At 36.7% G+C, this 17029-nt stretch overlaps 1 protein-coding gene across 2 annotated transcripts in view; it reads left to right on the top strand.

Annotated features, from left to right (window-relative positions):
• LOC145677526 (insulin-like peptide receptor) overlaps positions 1 to 17029 on the top strand; it is a 495629-nt gene that overhangs the window by 255618 nt on the left and 222982 nt on the right. The gene's annotated exons all lie outside the window — the stretch shown is intronic.

The following is a 17029-nucleotide window of genomic DNA, read 5'->3' as shown; positions in this document are numbered from 1 at the left end:
CGATGGCTTGAGCCGACTCGGTAGGGACGAGTCATCGACTCGGCTCGATTGGAGCCAATGGCTTGAACCAGCTCCGTTGAAACGAGTCCGTAGTCTGGGTTCGAGTCAGCTCAACTGAGCCGATGGCTCGAACCGGCTCTGTTGGGGTAAGCAATCAGCTCGGTTCGGTTCAGCTCGTGTAAGCCACCGGCTCGAGCTGGCTCGGTTGGACGAGCTGTTGGCTCGGCTCACTTCTCTGTTCGGCTCGATAAGTTAATGAGCTGTGAGAGAGCCGCTTGAGTCGTTAACAACCCTAAACCTGAGTCGAGCAGTTTTGAACATGTTTGGCTGGAGTCCTATAACTTTTAACTTTTTTTGGCTCGAGCCCGAATACTTGCTCCTCCTCAACTCAAACCTAGAACCTCGTGACCGATGTCCTTGCCTCCTGAAGATTTCTTGACGACCGAGATCGACAGTCAACTAATTTTTAGTATTCAGATACAAACCGCCTATATTCCATGTTTATACACGGTGTTATAATAATAATTAGTTATAGTAGTAGTAGTAGTATCATGGATAATTATATTGTCTATGTATGATACTTAAAGAGAGTAGTACTTAGAACTACACAAAGGATTTAGCTCGAATTGTCTAGTTTTGGCTCGACTCAACTGGAAACTCGATCCGAATTGAGTCGAGTTGGGGGAAATTTTTCGAGCCGAGTTTTCGAGTCGAGCTCAAAGATGTCTGCTTCGAGTCGAGTCGAGCTTTAAAGAAAATTCGCTCGAACTCGCTCGTGCCCATCCCTATTGTATGCATGACGGGCATATAGAATTCTTTCGAAGGAGATAGAATCATAAACATAATATATTTTAAAAAATGCTTAGTTTCACGGCTTTCTTCCCAGGAAGGAGAAGGGATGGTAGTTATCCAGCATTTCTTATAAGTACCTTTTTTGAAATATGTAAAACAGTAACAAGTGGACAACACAATATACACATATCTTCTTATCTTCAGTTTTAATTGCTGATTTCAATTGCAATTAACAATTACAATTAACAATTACAAGTTTCAATTATCAATTCCAATTAACAATTAAATGTTTCAATTGCACTCTTTGCGATTGACAATTAACAATTAAAAGTTTCAATTGCCTGGTGACCAATTAATAATTAACAATTGACGAAAAATTAATTGCAAATTTTATGATTGAATTCAATTGCAATTGAAATCAATTGTCAATTACAAATTGAAATCAATTGTAATTGATTTTCAGAGCAATTACTTTCAATTGATTGATCAATTGCAATTGATTTCAATTGATTTTGCCCGGGCCCGGTTATATGGGCCCGGTTTACAATCTACTTCCGAGCCCTCAACGTAGTACAAACTGTCATAAACTGTACAAAAAATACTTGGAGGTGTGGTCAAAATGGAAGACGTAGTCATATTGGATGAGACCTACATATATCTCACGCGTAAATGTAACTTTTGGGCAATTACATACCATGACGTACTGAGTTTTCCTGCCACTGTTGAGAAAATTTCCCACAGCGATTCATGATTGTTACTTGATGTTTTTACAACGGAAGTTGGAGGTCCATAAAGTGAATAAATATGTGAATATAAATACTGTCCAATGCTCTCTTTCAGAAATCATCATGACCTCAATCATTCGAAGAAAGAAAGAAAGAAAAAAAACAGCAGTCTGTACGAAGCTAACAATAACCAGGAGTATACCACCTCCATTTCATACTACCAGATCATTCCTCCAGTTTTGTTATGACATCAGAGCAGGAAACGGTAATCCGTGTTATTCATTTTGATGACACTCCTGTAAAAAGCCCTGACGCCAGCCCAATGGATCCCAACTAGGAATTACACGCGGGACTCCGTGCACCAAAGGCATGCACACTACTTTCTAAACCAGTAGGAAGCGTTGCCTATATCGTCGCTTTTACTGCCTTTTGAAAACTTGCAGGGTTCAATGAGATGGAATTCCTATACTGCTGCTCCAACGTGGTTTGATACAGTGGAAATTGTAATGTCGGGCAATAGTTTATAATTCTGGTGGTCCGATAAAATACAACCAATTTTGGCAGCATGACTTTTCATAGTCTAATATGTACACTTTGAAAAGCGATTGAATGTAACTTGATCTGCCTTCTGTATCTCCTACTGGGTGTAGGAATATGAGATGGCACAAAGTGTTTATAAATGTGACTTGCTGTTACCATGTAAACTTAGAGTAGCCTGGGTAAATAAGATAGAATTGATATAGTTTGAATAGTTTGATTATGATTTAAGATTACTAAGAAGATTAATAAGATATTAAGAAATGTGATTATGATATACGAAAATGAGTTTATAGAAGATTAGATACATAAGAGAATGATACGATATATACGTACAGATTAAGAATAAAGAGACATAGCAAAATATTGAGATTTCTTAGTGTAGCAGCAGTCTGTCTTGGTAGGAGTAACATCCTTCGTGAGATACGAATTGAATTAAAGATTTTTAAGCTAACAATTTTGGCGCAGTCGTTTTACTAAGAATCTACGTATCAAAATGTCATCATTACCAAGTTTTGCACCATTCAATAGTGAAACAGATAAGCTTCAATCATATTTTGAGAGATTTGAACATTTGTGTGTGGCTGCACAAATCCCTGAGGAAAGGAAAGTATCAACATTATTTACAGTGATCGGTTCAGAGGTGTACGAACAAATATACAATATCTGTTGGCCAGCGTTACCATCTGAAAAATCTTATGAAGAAATTAAGGTGGGTGAGGTGATTTTAGTTTAGCGTCCCGTTCAGCAGCAAGGCTATATGAAACGTGGACCTACTGATTAACGTGGAATCCGAACCACATGAGCTCCCGCCGGGAATTGAACCCGGGTCTCCCACGCCAAAGGCGCGTACGCTAACCGCTTAGCTAAGAAGGAGCTCTATGAAGAAATTAAAGATGTGATGCAATCCTATTATGCTTCTAATATTAACATTATTTCAGAGCGATATCAGTTCCATTCCATGAAACAGAAACCATATCAATCAATCACAAGTTTTGTGTTGGATCTCAAAAGGCAATCTTCATATTGTGGATATAATTGTTGCTTGGATGAAAATCTGTGCGATCAGTTCGTTTTCGGAGTCGCAGATGAGTCAATACGACGTAAGCTTTTAAATACTAAAGAACTGACATTCTCAAAAGCTACAGATATAGCTTTAACAATGGAAAGCACTGAACATCAGCTGCGTCTATATAAATCTAGTCCTGAAACTGCTCTAAATACGGTTAATACGTCAAGGAAGTGTTTTTTCTAAAGTGAACGACAAACATGTAGCCAGTTCCAGCTCCAGCTCCACATCACCTACAATGTCACCAAGATCATCTTTGAGATGTGCTTATACGCTGGTGAAGAAAACGTCATTTCCGCTTCCTGTTCAGCTAGCTGGTTACAAACAAACCAGCTTTGAGCGGGTTATACGAAGAAGTTTACATGGTACTCGCCTCTGAAAATGATTTGTTTCGTTTCCGGATATAACCATAACAGTTTCAGAGGTACATGCATTTTTTTTTTTTTTGTTTTGTTTTCCTAAGAATTAAATTAGAAATATTGTACTATATAATATATTAAAGAGATACAATAACAAAGCCGCACTTGGGCGAACAGATATATCGCAATGTTTTTGAAGGACACTTTCTCTCCTTGCATATTCTGCCAGAAATTAAAATACACATATTTTTTAGCAAAAGCTCCCTTGCTATTTTTTGTTTGTTTGTTTGTTTGTGACATTTTAAGCTAATATATATTAATACTCAGAACACTGTAAAATCGTTTCTAAGTAAACTGTGAATCACACATTTAAAGGCATAATATAATCTTCGAACAATGCCTGCCCCAGCATGGAGTATGACTCTCTCCTACCTCCGCTCTTTCCGATCCTCACCAGCGTAAGTTTGATAACAATTTTACCCTTATAGTTACATATACTATATGTCATATGTGTAAAAAATTGAAACTCTTGATACAATTGAGATTTGTGGGCAATGGATGATTTTAAAATTGGCAAATTGGCGTTACACATATATGTAAAACAACCGCATTTAAGTAAACACAAACTAACCTAACCGTACCTTACCGCATATGAATGTTGGTAAGAGTATAGCACAGGAAATATAGTTCATCTCGTTTGACATAAACTATAATTGCTCCATCCTATCCATCTACGCTAAGTACGCATGAAAAATACGGGATTTTTTTAAATATATATATTTATGTTTAATCTACGGAAACAGTTCTGTGCAAGAAAATTATTTATGTAGAGGGAGAATATAGAAACAGCGTTGAAAATGTGTCATGGTTACTAAGAAATTGAAATGCAAATTCACTTGTAGTAATTACTAGCCCAGGCTAGTGTACGCTTTTCGTACCTGTCTTTCTTTCCACGCATACCCACCTTCACTGATCAGCCTGCTCCCTCCAGATGAATCCTTACATGCGCTCGAGCTTCAAGCTACCCTTAATCATCATAGATGTAGTGTTAACGTGAAGTGACCATCGATCGTAAGTTGGTACGTGTTTTCCTTATGACTTTTAATACATGTATATGCTGGCATATTACAAATCTGTACGCCGTTTGTGGCAGACGCAAAGAAAATAATTCAGATAACATTAGGATATTAAGATATATAGGATAATTAGAGAGTAATACCTTTTAAATATTTATTTCTGTTGACGCATTTCAACTTTACCAGTGCCAAGCAGAGAATGGACACTTGCTAACAAAAGAATGAAGAATAAACTAAGAAATTATTTCCACGAAGAGATTATAAGTTTTTAAGATCAAGTATTCGTAATTGTATATTCTAAAAATGCATTCGTTATTTTAGCACTGTACTCCTTTGCTCGAAATATCTGATGACTAATTAAAAAAAAAAAAATCAAGTTTCTCTTCCATAATAAACAATTGCACTGAAGCTAAAAAAAAAAAGAAAAGAAAGAAATGTCAAAAGTATATAGCAAAACTATTTTCAATAATTTTAATTAAACTCAATCTAAAATTATTACTAAGGTGTGCTCATATACGTGCTTGGGGTTCTCACTCACTTGTGTCCAGCAAGTTATTGGCGATCGCAGTAATTAAAATGTAGAGCAATTTTATTTCATATTATGATAAATATAGGCCTCCTCTACTCATAGAGTAAATATATTCACTGCTATTCGTGAAAAATGGTGCCTTTTTTTCATAATTTTAAGTTCGTCTTTTACAAGACTCACAGGTGATACATACAACGCCATTGAAACTGCCTTAACAACCACCCTAGCAACAGATTGTTTGTAACCAATATGGCTGCGCCCAGTAAAATTCACAGCAGACGACTTCACCAGCGTATTGTCGATAGCAACACAGAAAAGGATTATGTCCTGCTTGGGGCAAACAATGCTTAAAATGTGGGCGTAAAAATCATTTCGCTTTGGCATGTCAATATGATACATTTCAATCTCAAGAGAATACAATCACTACATCAGAACAGGAAGAAATCATGACAATAACAAATCAATTGCAGTTAGATAACGTATCAGGTAAAATGAAAGAGAAACAGTCACAATCAGAATCACGATCAGAGGAAGAGGCGCATTACGGTTTTTCAGATATTTTGTTTTTTGATCAAGGTGATAAAGGCATAACCAATGGCAAGTCAAAGCAACAAGAAGAGACTACCAAGACAAACGAAAGAATCCAACAAGTTTTTACGCCAGATCATCAGGAAGAAAAACTGATTAATTACCAGTCTTTGGACACTATGGAGAAGAATACCAGGAATACTCCCAAGCGCTTAAAACAGGTTTGGGCTAAGTGGAGTTTCAACAGAAAGAGATCACAAGAATGCAAGAAGCATACTGATAAAAAGAAGACGAAGGATGATTTGAGTGAAGCATCAAAGAATACCTTTTTACCGGATCGATGTCAAGAGAAGGATGAACTCATTGTGCGGTTCATCGAGCTGCAGAAAATTATGCAGACACAAATAGACTTTTTGATGGCCAAATGGTATGAGCGACGTAGAAGCAGACAGCCTGTGAGATGGCATGGAATCGACATTTATTCAAATTCTTAGATTCAGCTTAGGAAGTTTTGTGTTATGTTAGCCAAGTTTCTTTTTGTAAAGGGGGGAGAATGTAGGAATATGAGATGGCACAAAGTGTTTATAAATGTGAGACTTGCTGTTACCATGTAAACTTAGAGTAGCCTGGGTAAATAAGATAGAATTGATATAGTTTGAATAGTTTGATTATGATTTAAGATTACTAAGAAGATTAATAAGATATTAAGAAATGTGATTATGATATACGAAAATGAGTTTATAGAAGATTAGATACATAAGAGAATGATATGATATATCCGTACAGATTAAGAATAAAGAGGCATAGCAAAATATTGAGTTTTCTTAGTGTAGCAGCAGTCTGTCTTGGTAGGAGTAACATCCTTCGTGAGATACGAATTGAATTAAAGATTTTTAAGCTAACACTGGGAAAGCAGTAGGCACTTTAGTTAGTATATGTATAGAGCCAAAGCTAGCAGTTATACTCTGAAACTTCAATAGAAAATAAAAAAATTAATGCATTTGCAACAACACTCGAGAAATCTATATACATATCTTGAGATATGAATTCATGAATTGAGAAAGTACACTTTATATACTACGTTTATCCCTGCAATGCGAACAATAGATTTGGCAAGTATTGTTCTACAGTCGTTTTTTCCGTTATGAAAGCATAGACTCAGAACATACGTGCATATTATCAGCAGATAGACATCTGAACCATTCCATGTTGAATTCCATGCATTGTTTATGTTTTCAATGCTGAATTTGACATACTCAATATAAATTATATTATGTACATTGTGGTAAAATTTGCTTCAAATAGAACGAATACTGTGAACATGAATGAAAGATATAGTTTGAAAACAAATTTACTCAGGGGTGCCCACAAAGGGGGGCTATAACGCAAACTGCGTCATTGAAATATTTGGGGGGGGGGGTTAAAATCTATACTATAAATATGTTTGAGGGGATGTAAAAATTAATCGAAAAGATTTTTTTTCATGGAAGAACACCTACGGATAGACCAGCGTTTCCTAACCGGTGTGCCGCGGCACACTGGTGTGCCGCGAATGGAACGCTGGTGTGCCGCGAGGAAATCGAAACAAAATTATTAATTCTATAGCAACCAAAGACATAGGAAAATATGTATATTTTTGTATTTCACATTACTATGAATTTCTACCATGGAAAAATTTACTGTAGTTGTAATATATTATTCTTCACCTATTACTGTGTAGCAGACAGTATTTCGGCTCGTACACATTTCCACGGTTAGCTGCTTGGTTACGCTTCATTTGAGAGTCATACTAACACCGAGAAATGGAAGCACTTGTACGGTACGCGTCATGTGAACGTTCGTAGAACACTCATTCGCACGTGAATGACAGAACAACACTTTATTCAACAGCTGTGTTTTGACTTCGACGCATCGCAAGCTGTGTGATTGCAATAATGGTTTGGGTACAAAACCTCGCGAACCAAAACCTCGCCTGGCCAAAACCTCGCGGCCCAAAATCTCGCCGGGCCAAAACCTCGCCGCCCAAAACCTCGCGGGACCAAATCTCGCATGACTAAGACCCCGCCTGGCCAAAACCTCGCCGCCCAAAACGTAGCGGGCCAAAATCTCGCGGGGCCAAAACCTCGCCACCCAAAACCTCGCGGGGCCAAAACCTCGCCTTTCCAAAATCTCGTCTTCCAAAACCTCGCGCCCCAAAATATCGCCATACCCTAAATCTCGCCTGACCAAAATGTAAATGTTCCAACAGATGATAAGGATGACGGTATAAAATACGCTGTTTCAGAAGAAGTATCACGAGTATTTGACCAAGTCCCGCGATACCATATGAAAATTCTATTTCTGTATTAGAGGATTTCAATGTGAAGGTAGGGCGACAGGATATTTTTAAACTGGTTATAGGGAAAGAAAGTCTGCATAAGGAAAGTAATGACAACTAACGGGGTTAGTTTCTTGAACTTTGGAACATCCAAAAACTTAAAATTTTAACAAAAATCTAATAATATTTATGAAAGTATGAATAATATATGAGTTTTTACGACGTCCCTTGATTATGTCCTGTAGGTTAAAGGAGACGTAGATGACCAGGATGAAGGAAATGATCGAATAAAGAAAGTGGGAGGAAACTGGAATAACCCGAGAAAGCCCGCGCACACGATGTTTTGTATCTTCTTCTTCTTATTATTATTATTATTATTATTATTATTATTATTATTATTATTATTATTATTATTATTATTATTATTTGTAATGTGGAATTGCATATTAAGAAACTCGTTGGGTAAATTTTAAAGAAAAGTTTCATTCGCGGCGAGGTTTTTGCCACGCGATGTTTTGGGTGGCGAGGTTTTGGCCCGGCGAGATTTTGGGCGGCGAGGTTTTGGCCACACGAGGTTTTTGGCGGCGAGGTTTTGGCCACGCGAGGTTTTGACTCGGCGAGATTTTGTCCCGCGAGGTTTTGGCCGGCGAGATTTTGGGCGGCGATGTTTCGGCCGCGAGATTTTGTCTGTATCCCTGCAATAATATGCACGGTTTTGGTTAAAACAGCAAAGTTAAAAGTACAAGACATTTGTGTGTTCGTTCGTTATTTAGTGATCTTTGTTCTTAGTGAAAGGTTGGATATAGACTTCGAAAAAGAAAGCATATTTTTAAAAATCTGAGTCCTATATTTCATTGCAATTGTTTTCTATTTTAAAATTAGAATAAAAAATAAACATAATTAATTAGCATACGGGAAAACCAGTGATCGAGCTTTCATCTCTGTGAGCAGATCAGTAATCAAGAAAAAAAAAACACCATGGTATTTTATATTTGCAAATAATAATAATATCTATAAGTGTGCCGCAAGAATTCATTTACACCCGTAGTGTGCCGCAAGTTGAAAAAGCTTGGGAAACGCTGGGATAGACAATTGAGGGGGTGCGTCATGGACATGAGGGGGGTGGGCACCACTGATTTACTTATATACGGTAGGTATTTGAAAGAATCTTCTTTTATTACAAATGGAAAAAATGAAATTGTTAAGTTTTACGTCTCACGTTTACGCTAGTTAGGCTAAAGGAGACGGTGATGATGAGAGATGAATGAATTGGTGGAATGAAGATAGTGGGAGGAAACGGGAGAACCCCGAGAAAAACCACGACCACGGTGTTTGCCCACCACAAAGTCCACACGGTGCGAGCTGGGATGATCGAACCAGGGACCCCAAGCACCGGAGGTGAACGCTCTACCATTGAGCCACCGCGCCCTTTTATTGCAAATGGATAAACACGTGTATGGGCATCATAATATAATAATAGTAACCAGAGGAAGCACATACCTAATACAGAATAAACAAAAAGACAACTGACCTAACGACTAAACATCTATAACGTTCCTGCGTTCCGAATAAAGTAAGAAAATACTGCGATGAGAACAATATATTAGCAGAACAGCAGAAAGATGGCTGAAAATACTCAACAAGCATGTAAAGAAAATTAACAATAAACTCGGTAATAACAAACCAGGCTTATGATAAAAGCAGTAACATATACACAGCGTACATAATAGACTATCAGAAAGCATACGCCTCAATACCCCACTCGTGGATCTTGTACTGTTTGAAAATCTATAGAATAAACGTGAAATGTATGCACATCGTACAAAATATGAGCACATAGAAAACAATACTATACATGAAAGATAACCAGGCAGAGTAAGAGATAGAAGATAAACGAATTAGGAGAGGAATATTACAAGGAGACAGCTTAAATTCACTGCTATTCTTCTTAGGAGTCAACCCACTGTCAGAATTACTGAACAATACGAACTATGGATTCAATATAAAACTAAACAAACAAAACTTAAAATAATGCACCTATTATATATGGATGATATTAAACTATACACGAGCATGGAAAACCAAAACCAGAAATAATAGTTAATTTGAATCACTGTAAGGACGTATCTTCGCCCTTACTGGTTTGCTGTAATAAGGTAAAAAGATTAAATATATTTTATACATATTTATATGTTAATTAGTAAGACTATATATATATAATCTATTAGGTCTGGCCAGACACACATCTATATATATATATACATATATAATTGTAGAGGATAACTTGTGTATAGAATTGTGTTCATAGTTTGTGCTTATATTTTTTTTTCTAACGTACTTTTTTCCTTTAGCTTTTAAATATTTGGTGGCTGCAAATTTTAGAATGGAATTACTAGAATCTCGGAGGGTTTGCCTACCCAAGCTGTTCTTTTTCTTTAGCGAAAATATAAACCTAATAAAAAAGAGAAAGTAACGCGTCCACCGACCATATAAAAGAAGACCCTCAGTCGTAATTTTTTAGAAGATGGTCAGGAGGGCTAAGTGATGTCCTTTTGAAATTCTCTGTCTTCTGGTAGGGAACTATCTAAATGATGATAGTTGCAGAGAGAAGGAATTTTCTCTGGGCCTAAGTGATGGCCGTAGAAATATTATGTTGAAATAAAATTTATGTAGGGAACTATCTAAGTGATGATAGTTGCAGAGAGAAGGAATTTTCTCTGGGCCTAAATGATGGCCGTAGAAGTATTATCTTGAAATAAACTCATGTAGGGAAGGCCTGAGTGATGGTCTATACGGAAGCGTTGATTTAACTGAGTTCTGAGATTCAAATGGCTAATATATTGAAGTATTAGATATTTTTTTATTTAGGCCAGAGGAGACCAAAGTGATGGTGTTCTCTTTAAGGAAGTTAACCTTCTATGTTCACAAGTGGGTGTCATAGATGAAAGGTTAATCTAATTTTTTTTACTGATGGAAAGTTGTAGTCAGACTTTCTTGATAGAAGTAGGGAATCGGTCGAAGCTTGTTCGAAGTGGCGGACAGCGGGTTTCCGAGTAGAGTAAATTTGGGAATCTGTGGGCATCGATTAAGATATTTTTCTAATCAAAAGACACAAAGGTTAATTAGTTAAGGCTGAAGAACTTCGATGACAGAATTTTGATTATATGTACATATGTATATTTGCAGTTTTATTCTAAAAATAAATTAATATCAATTCTACACGTGTTATATATTAAATATATATCTCCCAGAGCAAAAACCTACAACCTTAGTTTGATTGATAAAAAAATTAGATTTCAGCTAAAACCTTCGGTTGTAGGAGAAGAAGAGGATTAAGACAATTTATTTTATTATTAAAGGTAAGATAAGAGTAATGCTTTATGAGAGAAGCATTATACTTAATTATGTAGTGGCCTGTTACATGCTATGCATTTGAGGTTATGGAGAAGAACAGGTTAAAACAACTAACATAAATGGGGGCTCGTAGCCGGAATTGAACAGCAGACATAGAATTGTATAGATATTTGAAAAGCTCTTATCGTAACCTTTACGCTACTGAGATCTGGTAGGTTTAAAAGAGGAAAGATGGAAAATTCAATAAGTTTAGACGAACTCAAGAGTGCTTTGGGTTTAGCACCGGAAACTGAAACTAGCCTTGATAGTCTATTAGAAGAAATAAGAAAATTAAAAACTAGAAACCATGAAAGTAGAAGTGAAGAACAGTGTAATTGCGGGAAAGTAGAAAATCTTATAGATATTAAGTTATCTACTCCGACATTTTCTGGTACAAAAAATGAATGCCCGTTTGAGTTTTTGGATGCGGTAGATGAATTTGTAAAACTGAAAAAAATAAGTGAAAAGGACGTTCTGGATCAGGTTCTTCCGAAAATATTGTTAGAGGAAACGGGGCGCTGGTACAAATTCCGTAGACCTTTCGATAACTACGCGAGTTTTAAACACAGTTTTCTGCAGGAACATTTTTCTTTTGAGTACAATCAGGAAATAGAAACACAGATTGTTAAGAAAATACAAAATCCCGATGAATCTTTGGCAAAATTCATCAGAGATATGGCAACACTGTTCTCACGCCTAAGAAATCCGCCGACAGAGAAAGAGCAAATAACTAAGATAATATCCAAATCGCATCCTAAATTCAGACAATTTCTTCATGGAAAGGAATTTGAGTCCTTGAAGAAATTAGAGATGGAATCTTTACAGATTCAGTCTTATTTATTAGGAGAGTACAATTATTTGCAGCAGGCTAAAACAGTGAATATCACGGCTTCTCATTCAGTGGCGGCAATTACAGAAAGAGAGGAAACAGACTCTTTGAATACGTCCCAAGTTGCTGTTTCAGCGTTGGATCCGGCAAAATTTAATAGAAACAAAAAAGAGCACGTTCAAAATAATAGCGTACGGGAAGAGAAAAAGAGAATTCAATGTTACTTTTGCCGTAAATTTAATCACAAAAGCTTTGAATGTTCTGAAAAGAAAAAGCAGGAAAGATCGAAAAACACAGTATCAGCTTCTGTGTTGGACGGGAGGAATCCTGTTAAGAAAGAAATCCAACCCTATTTGTATGGATATTTCTATCGGGCTAAGAAATTTTTATATCTGGACAGTGGTAGTTTTATCTCATTAGTTAGCAAGTCTGTTGCTAACCAATGGAGGAGGAGAGGGGCTACTTTTGAGAAAAAAGAGCTAGAAATTTCTCTAGCGAGCGGCCACACGAAGAGTATAGGTATCATAACACCTTCTTTCTGCGTGAAAAAGGGTAGATTTAGACATAGCTTCTACGTTCTTCAGGACATAAATATTCCGATCATATGTGGGGCAGATCTGATAAAGAAAATGGGGATTTCATTACATTTGAGAGAGGGTGGTTGGAGGTTCCAAAATGAGCATAAGATCACTCCGTTTGCCCAACCCAATGAAGCTGACGACCTCGACAATACAAACACTTGTAGGTCAACAACTAGAAATAGAAAAATGAAGGCAAGCAACGCCAGGGGGTCTGTTTTCCCCAGTAACCTCACCCGGGAAGAAGAAAGGGAGAGGTCATTCACACAAGGCTATACAAAAAAGGTCCGAGGATCAGGTCGGAAGAGCACCAAAAACAAAGTGGCAACTATTGCAAAAAACGGGGACACGAACCGTCTTCCAAGAAGACGGTAGTTCGTAAACAATTGAGGGAACCTCTGGTTAGATGTCGTATTCTTGGGTTCGAAGAAGTTATGTACCTAGACGTTGGGAGCAGTATTTCTTGTATTAGCCCTCAGATAGCTGAAAAGTGGAAGAAGAGAGGGGGAAAAATAAAAAAGAATTCTTTTGAAATCCTGTTAGCTTCTGGTTCTACGAAGACTAACGGTTCCATGACAGTAAATGTACATTTTTATGGTAATACTGTTCGACAAACATTTCACATAGTCCCCAACCTGATAAAATCTGTCCTTGTTGGTAGATGTTTTATTGCAAAAGCGGGCTTGTCAATACATTTAAAGTCAAATGGTTGGAGCATAGACAATGGAGAAACACTTGTTTGTTTATTTGATTCCCCGGAAACAGTAAAGAAAGAAACAGAGAGTGAAGTACACCTCATTGAAGAAAATAAAACAGATGATATTGAGACAATGATCAATAAAGTTAATTTAGAACCTACTTTAATGAAGCAGTTTAGGGAAATTGTTTATAAATATAAAGATGTATTTTCTGAAAAACCAGGGTTGACGGATGTTATTCAACACTCCATTACATTAAAAGATACAAGACCATTTTATTCAAAGTTACGGCCTTTATCTGAGGAAAAAAGGAGAATTATGTCCAAATTGTTGGACGAGATGGAAGAACAAGGAATTATAGAAAAAACAATATCTTCTAATTATATTAGCTGTCCTATATTACATCGAAAGAAATGTGGCAAGTTTAAATTAGTTCTTGATGCCCGTAGGTTAAATTTAGCCACGCAGAAGGAACCGACGAATATTCCGGGACTTTTTGAAGCATTAAGCTATTTAGGTAATCGAAAATATTTTCTTAAGTTAGATTTAACTTATGCATATGCAAATATTATGATATCCCCAGAGAGCCGTCAGTATACATCATTCATAACTCACAAAGGAGTGTTCCGCTATGTCCGAGGAGTTTATGGCTTGTCGGGAATGCCTAGTACTCTAAATAAACTAATGCAGATAGTTCTAGGTGAACTATATTACACGAAAGTAATTGCTTTTTACGACGATTTGGTAATTTCTACTGAAACCAAAGAAGAAATGTTACAAATCTTGCAGGATGTACTGGAAAGATTCAAGAAAGCGAATTTAACTGTCAGTCCATCGAAGGCATTATTTTTTGCAGAACAAATGGAATTTTTAGGATTCCAAGTAAAGCAGGGATACTTGTCTCGTACTGAAGAGAAGAAAAAGATGGCTCAGCAGATACAGAGGCCGAAAACGAGAAAGCAATTACAATCATTGCTTGGATATTTTTCTTATTTTCGTCAGAATATAAGAAATATGGCTAAAATAACTGCATGCTTGAGTGATTTACTAAAGCAAAATAATCGTTTTAAGTGGGAAGAGAAACACGAAAATGCACTACAGGAACTAAAATCAGCTCTGATTAATGATAAGAAATTGTTAATTCCTAGGATAGGGGAGGAATTTTATTTATTTGTAGACTCTTCAGCTGTTAGTTCTGGCTATGTCCTCGCGCAGAAGAATGAGGAAGGAAAGCTTTGCGTAGTGGCGTATGGGTCAAAGAAATTAACACCGTCACAGCAAGTTTATAGTACAACAAGGAGAGAATTACTAGGGATTCTGCTAGCAGTTGAGAGATTTGAATTGTATCTGATACATTCACCGAGAATAATCATTTATACTGATCATGAGGCATTACTTACAATGCTTAAGTCTTATAAGCTATCTGCTACTCTAACAAGATGGATGGCTAGAATTTCTAGATTTCCAGTTATTTTGAAGTACAAAAAAGGAACTAAATTGTACGTAGACTATCTCTCAAGAATTGAAAGTGGACACACAGAGCCTATGGAATTTGAAGGTTCAGAAGTTGCCAATGAACAATATCCACTGGAATCCGAAAATGATACAGGATACTTCAAAATAGAAGATAAGGATGGTTCCCTCGTGAACTACGATGATTTTAGAAAAGAAGAGAATTTATTTATTGATTTTGAATTTAGTAGAAGAATGAAAAACTTCAAACAAGAAATCAAACAGAAAGGGAAAATGCAAGAACACAGATTTAGTGGAAATATCAAGATTAAGCCGGAGGACAAGATTAGTATGCTATCAGAACTACCATTCTGTTTGGCTGTAGATGGCAGCACGGACCAAAAATGTGGGAGTGAAGAAGACCAAGAAAATTACACAGAAGAAATTTTAGTTGACAGTAAAGCAATTAGAGAACTTCAAGAAGGGGATGAAGTCTTATCACAATTAATTTGCTTTTTGGAGAGTGATGTTTCAAGTTTCAGCAAAGTAAAGAGAAAGAAACTTAAACTCCTAGCGAAAACAGCATTCATTGCAAAAAACAGAATTTTGATGAAAACTGTTAAAATCAGAGGTTTAGATCGAGATGTCATTTGGCTTCCTACTAAGTTGAGAGCTGTGGTATGTGATGTAACCCATAATAAGAAATATTCTGGGCACCCAAATTTCAAGGATACTCTTTTGAGAATAAGAAAGAAATATTATTGGAAGACGATGTTCAAAGACATTAAGCAATTCTCACAAGCATGCGTCGCTTGTAGTATCTTTAAAGATGCTGGAAAAGCAAAATACGGATTTATGTCTAGCACACTCGTGGAGACGCCAGGCCAGTGTGCGTATATTGATGCCCTAGGGCCATTAATTAGATCAAGTACAGGGGGACACGTTTTTTGTATAGTAATCCTTGATGCATTCACTCGATTAGTAAAATTTTTCCCTCTTAGAAAAGTAACATCAAAGACAGTAGCTGATTGTCTAATAAAATTTTTTTGTGACAATTCCTTCTATCAGTTTGTCATTTCTGATAATCATGCTGTATTTACAAGTAGACTGTGGAAGGAAACTTTAGAGTTGCTTAGAGCAAAAGCTGTGTATATTTCAGCTTATAGAGCTTGTGCTAATAAAAGCGAACTTTGGGTTAAGCAAATCAAAACAAGTATTTCTATATACAGCGAAAAACACAGTGACTGGTCGAAAGATATAAAGTTATTAGAATTTGCTTTGAACTCGAAAACTTGTTCGGCGACTGGCTTTTCCCCTTTTCAATTGACTTTTGGCAGGGAGGTTCAATTTCCTTACAATTTGTCTGAGACCAGTGAAGGAGTACATGAGGTCATTCAACATGATTACTTAAAATCTGTAGACGAGCTTAAAAAGAAATTGAAGTCGGCCTGGGAATGTGCTAATTTAACGCAAAAGAAGAAGCATGAAGCATCAAAGAAATTTTACAACAAGGGTCGAAAACAACATCATTTCAAAACAGGACAAAAGGCCTGGGTCAAGGCAGTGCGTCTGTCTTGTGCACCCAAAAACATTTCTGCCGCGATGTTACCAAAGTATTTAGGTCCCTATTTATTGGAGAAACAGTTAGCCATGAACACATTTTTAGCCAAAAACATATTTACAGGCAAGATCATAAAAGTTAATACCGACCAAATGAAACCGTTTTGGAAACCACCGTCTTTCAGCGAACATCTTCCGGAGCAGAGAGAAGATTTTGTTATGAGAACGCCGGAAATGAAGGGGAGGGGGAAGAAAGACCCTAAAATAAAACTTCCTTTTTCGGAGAGGAAAAAATAGCCGATGAGGAAGGTTATATACATATAATTCCTATTGTATGAACTTGACAAACAAAATGGGAAAAAATTAGAGAAGTTTTAGTTTTGTATTAGACAATCTAGTGTGAAGACCTATAGTACACTCTTAGAGATGAACTCAATGTTCAAAAAACCATTTCCGAAGCAGAGATCGGTCTATGCTTCTTGTAGACCTAGAGAAGACAACCCGTACGAACTAGCCTTGCTTCTGCACGTCGATAATGAAAAGGCAGAAAGGGGTAGGAAAAGGAAATTTAACCAAATTTCTGAACG

The sequence above is a fragment of the Thermobia domestica genome, chromosome 2 (genome assembly GCF_964235325.1).
Source record: "Thermobia domestica chromosome 2, izTheDome1.hap1.1, whole genome shotgun sequence".
Lineage (NCBI taxonomy): Eukaryota > Metazoa > Arthropoda > Insecta > Zygentoma > Lepismatidae > Thermobia > Thermobia domestica.
Note: the sequence above shows the minus strand (reverse complement) of the source record. Positions and strands in the feature narration are given on the sequence as shown.